Raw genomic sequence first — 5,803 nt, 5'->3', positions numbered from 1 at the left:
CATGATATGGCCATCATCATGCGCTTCTTGATCTCCATCACCAAAGCACCGGCACGATCTTCTTGTCACCAGCGTCACACCATGATCTCCATCATCATGATCTCCATCAACGTGTCGCCATCGGGGTTGTCGTGCTACTCATGCTATTACTACTAAAACTACGTGCTAGCAATATAGTAAACGCATCTGCAAGCACAAACGTTAGTTTAAAGACAACCCTATGGCTCCTGCCGATTGCCGTACCATCGACGTGCAAGTCGATATTAACTATTACAACATGATCATCTCATACATCCAATATATCACATCACATCGTTGGCCATATCACATCACAAGCATACCCTGCAAAAACAAGTTAGACGTCCTCTAATTTTGTTGTTGCATGTTTTACGTGGTGACCATGGGTATCTAGTAGGATATATGAGTTGCTATTTAACCTCATCCTAGGACCTCCTCTGTCAAATCCGATTCAACTAAAGTTGGAGAAACCGACACTTGCCAGTCATCTTTGAGCAACGGGGTTACTCGTAGCGATGAAACTAGTCTCTCGTAAGCGTACGAGTAATGTCGGTCCAAGCCGCTTCAATCCAACAATACCGCGGAATCAAGAAAATGATAAGGAGGGCATAAAAACGCACATCACCGCCCACAAAAACTTTTGTGTTCTACTCAAGAAGACATCTACGCATGAACCTAGCTCATGATGCCACTGTTGGGGAACGTCGCATGGGAAACAAAAATTTTCCTACGCGCACGAAGACCTATCATGGTGATGTCCATCTACGAGAGGGGATGAGTGATCTACGTACCCTTGTAGACCGTACAGCAGAAGCGTTAGTGAATGCGGTTGATGTAGTGGAACATCCTCACGTCCCTCGATCCGCCCCACGAACTGTCCCGCGATCAGTCCCACGATCTAGTGCCGAACGGACGGCACCTCCGCGTTCAGCACACGTACAGCTCGACGATGATCTCGGCCTTCTTGATCCAGCAAGAGAGACGGAGAGGTAGATGAGTTCTCCGGCAGCGTGACGGCGCTCCGGAGGTTGGTGGTGATCTAATCTCAGCAGGGCTCCGCCCGAGCTCCGCAGAAACGCGATCTAGAGGGAAAACCGTGGAGATATGTGGTCGGGCTGCCGTGGAAAAGTCGTCTCAAATCAGCCCTAAAACCTCCGTATATATAGGTGGGATAGGGGGGGCCTTGCCTTGGAGATCAAGGATCCCCAAGGGGGTCGGCCGAGCCAAGGGGGGAAGGTCTACCCCCCCCCAAACCGAGTTGGACTTGGTTTGGTGGGTGGGAGTCCTTCCTTCCCTTCCCACCTCCTCCTTTTTTTTCTTTCTCTTTGATTTTTCTTCCAATGCACATAGGGCCCTTTTGGGCTGTCCCACCAGCCCACTAAGGGCTGGTGCACCACCCTCAAGGCCTATGGGCTTCCCCGAGGTGGGTTGCCCCCCCGGTGAACTCCCGGAACCCATTCGTCATTCCCGGTACATTCCCGGTAACTCCGAAAACCTTCCGGTAATCAAATGAGGTCATCCTATATATCAATCTTCGTTTCCGGACCATTCCGGAAACCCTCGTGACGTCCGTGATCTCATCCGGGACTCCGAACAACATTCGGTAACCAACCATATAACTCAAATACGCATAAAACAACGTCGAACCTTAAGTGTGCAGACCCTGCGGGTTCGAGAACTATGTAGACATGACCCGAGAGACTCCTCGATCAATATCCAATAGCGGGACCTGGATGCCCATATTGGATCCTACATATTCTATGAAGATCTTATCGTTTGAATCTCAGTGCCAAGGATTCATATAATCCCGTATGTCATTCCCTTTGTCCTTCGGTATGTTACTTGCCCGAGATTCGATCGTCAGTATCCGCAAACCTATTTCAATCTCGTTTACCGGCAAGTCTCTTTACTCGTTCCGTAATACAAGATCCCACAACTTACACTAAGTCACATTGCTTGCAAGGCTTGTGTGTGATGTTGTATTACCGAGTGGGCCCCGAGATACCTCTCCGTCACACGGAGTGACAAATCCCAGTCTTGATCCATACTAACTCAACTAACACCTTCGGAGATACCTGTAGAGCATCTTTATAGTCACCCAGTTACGTTGCGACGTTTGATACACACAAAGCATTCCTCCGGTGTCAGTGAGTTATATGATCTCATGGTCATAGGAACAAATACTTGACACGCAGAAAACAGTAGCAACAAAATGACACGATCAATATGCTATGTCTATTAGTTTGGGTCTAGTCCATCACATCATTCTCCTAATGATGTGATCCCGTTATCAAGTAACAACACTTGCCTATGGCCAGGAAACCTTGGCCATCTTTGATCAACGAGCTAGTCAACTAGAGGCTTACTAGAGACAGTGTTTTGTCTATGTATCCACACAAGTATTGTGTTCCCAATCAATACAATTATAGCATGGATAATAAACGATTTATCATGAACTAAGAAATATAATAATAACTAATTTATTATTGCCTCTAGGGCATATTTCCAATAGACCGTACTAGAGGCGCAAACCTAGAACACCAACAAAGTCATGACGCTACACGTTATCAAGGGAAGAGCACTCTCCGAAATTTTTCTCGTTTTTTTGGCGCCTTTTTTTGTGCTCTTTTTTTAGAAAATCACTATAATGGTGAATATCTAAAAACTCTTCCCAAGGTGTATAAACAGGATAGGCACAAAAATTTGATGACTATTTTCTTTTCTAGAATGATTTGGGGCCATGACAATAAAAAAGTGGAAGAAAAAATCAATATGGTGGCAAGTGTCACAAAACGCTTGACAAAGCCTAAAAACCAGGATAGGGGAAAAATTCTCACACCAAACGTTTGGCCTAAAGACTGTTTGGGGTCTCCACACTCTTTTTTGTTTCGAAACATACTCATGCAAAGTATCTCGAAAGCACTCTGTATATTTAAGGAATTTGGATTAAAGGCAGATATGGGTTGGTGATATATGGTAGTGTAGATGATGATGGTGGGTGGTAATATATGGTAGTGGTGATAATGATGGTGGGCGGTGATATATGGGAGCAGTGACGATGATGGTGGGTGGTGATATATGACAGTGTGACGATGATGGTGGGTGGTGATATATGGCACGAGTGTGTGGCAGCGAAGTTGAATATATTGTGGCCGCAGCGTGACAACTTGTGAACACAACTCGAAACTCGAAAAGACTAGTGTCGGGGTGATTCGACTATCTATGGGACCGGCAAGGCCCCTTTGCTATGTTTCTGCAGGGACTATGGGTGCATAAAGGGCATCACCAACAGCTGCATGCACGGTGATTCAGAGATATTCGGGCCGCTTGTAAGTGTAAAACCCTATGTCCCGCATAAAACCTACGTCCTGTGTTCTAGTGGATTATGTGTTTGTTCACAGTACAGGTGTGCTTGCCCGGCAAGGATGCTCGAGGGCAGCAACTATGCATGTAGAATGAACGGAGAGTTGACATTTCTAAAGGTAGCCCTGGACATCCTTTTATAGCCCACGGGGTTACCATAGTGGCCAAATTGGTCATTTCATGGAAGAATACTCCACACGATAGATGCCACAACTTCTGACAGAAGCTATAGTTGGAAATAACTAAGTCTGACGGACAAAGACATACGCATTAAATGCACCATGATGTGGCGCGCTAGCAACATTCCCCGACAAGGATTGCCTCTCCTTCTGTGTTGTTCGTCTAGCTACCTTTTATTTACTTGACACGCAGCAGGACATGTGACATTAAAGTTGTTGCACGTCTCTGACTGTTACAGAGGCCTCTAACTAGGCACACCTAACCGCCCGTACGCTCGACTCCTCAGTAATATTGACAATCAACCTCGTGAGGTGGAGCCGTGGAGATCCGGAGGAGTCCTGTCGGGCGTGGCGGCTGTCATTTCTTCTTTCTTCCGGCAAGGTGGCATGCCGGTGCCTTGTTTCTGGAGTTTTCTCGCTGTTGTATGAATGTTGATGTTGCCCGACAGGGTCTTGCCTACCTGGAGTTCACGGCTATCTGTGTACATGTCTAGGTAGTAAAGCCTCCATATTTTAGTACACCAACAATAGCCCCTGGGCCTGGGTCAGACTTGCGTCCGTGACGTTGTTGGGATAGGCCAAAAATAGAGCACATGCAGACCCGGCCGCAATTTCCCATGATTATGATGATTTTTTTACTTCTTTCCCATGACGTGTATTGATTGTGGGTCGTGCGAGTGATGGAGCGAGGTGGTTACTTCAAGGAGTTGCGCCTAAGAAGTCGCGTTCCATTGGTGTAGAACGGCGGCCATCCAAGCCTACACGCTTGGCAATGAACGGTCGTGTCGGATAGCGAATGGTCAGCCCACTGGTCCCTCCTAAGGCCTTCCGTAATGGTAGTATCTTGGCACAATATCATAGGCAAAATGCTGACATGGCACTATATTTATTGAGGAAAGAGGAGGTTGTTGTATCTTATTTAGGATACGGCTCTTGCACGGTATCATAGGCAAAATAACTTGTTAGACCAATCACATATTAGTATGAGGCCAAAATCATTAAATACATGCTTACTAAGATACGACACTTAACATACAATACATTAGGATGGTTGTATCTAACGATTGTATACTACCTAGGATACCGCGCTAAGAGACAATGCATTACGGAAGGCCTAAGGAAGTGAGGAAAATGACTGGCGACGCCCGTTCACCTTTCTCTGCTATAGTCCATCTTCTCCTCTTCTGTCTTCTACCACACTTCTAATGACACGTATCACATGCAAGGCCTTGTATTGGCCAGGAGGGGCGGTCACTGGTGTTGAGTGTGTTCTAACATGCACTCTCCTCAGGTTACAAAGATCTATCTCCTTCCTCTCCCTGCCCTATAAACAAGGGGGCGAAGGAGGGGACATTACTCATTCACGTTCCTCCTCGTCGACGTATTGACCAGCGTCTTCTTCTTTTTCTCGTCATCTTCTTCAGGGTGCCGTTCTTGGGATTGTGAGGGGTCGCGATTGCACTCGCGGGTCTCGTTCCCCTGCGGGGCACTCCCTAGAGCCTGATGCGAATCATGGTGAGAGCGGCCCGGTTTGGCTCCTGCTCCCACGGGAGGACGGCGTCCATGGGTCAAGGAAGGACGACTCCGTCAAATCGCGGAAGTTGCAGTGGCGCGCCTCCCTGCAGCACCATGCAAGTATCCACGTGGGGGAAGAATCGCATGGGATCATCGTGGCGCTTCCCCAACGTCCCCAGAGCTGGTTGCGCCTTCCTAACCGCTTCACACGGGCTATGGAAGGCACCCGGCCCCAAGGTCCATGGCTCCGGGCGGATGACTGTTGCAACGGTCCCGTCTGGATGGATGTCTCCCTCATCCCTGGGACTGCTATGTTCGTGACGCAGGGGTGGAAGTATTTCACCTGATCCCGTGGCCTTGGCCCTGGGGATCTCCTTCACTGCAGGTTCGACGACTCCGCCACACTCATCATGAAGTTCTTCGAGGCGTGTCACATTCGCTTGGAGTGATGCACGGAGATCTCAAGCAGCAGCGACATCGGCTCTTCCAGCGAGAGTGACGATGACGCCAACATCTTTGACATCAAGCAGGAGGACTCCGTCTGGGTGTGCTCGTTGCTACAGCTAGGTCTCCAAAATGGGGCGATTGACGCGGGAACAAGGCTCCATGCCAGATTTCATTTTCGGGTCAATTGCCACATCGCAGTGGTAGATGTCGTTTTGTATTTTGGATGTACCCAATGTAATCATGCGAGGACACAAGGAGAAAGTGTTGGGTTTCACCCTATT

The sequence above is a fragment of the Hordeum vulgare genome, chromosome 7H, assembly GCF_904849725.1.
Source record: "Hordeum vulgare subsp. vulgare chromosome 7H, MorexV3_pseudomolecules_assembly, whole genome shotgun sequence".
NCBI classification, from domain to species: Eukaryota; Viridiplantae; Streptophyta; class Magnoliopsida; order Poales; family Poaceae; genus Hordeum; species Hordeum vulgare.
This window is presented reverse-complemented; position numbering follows the sequence as displayed.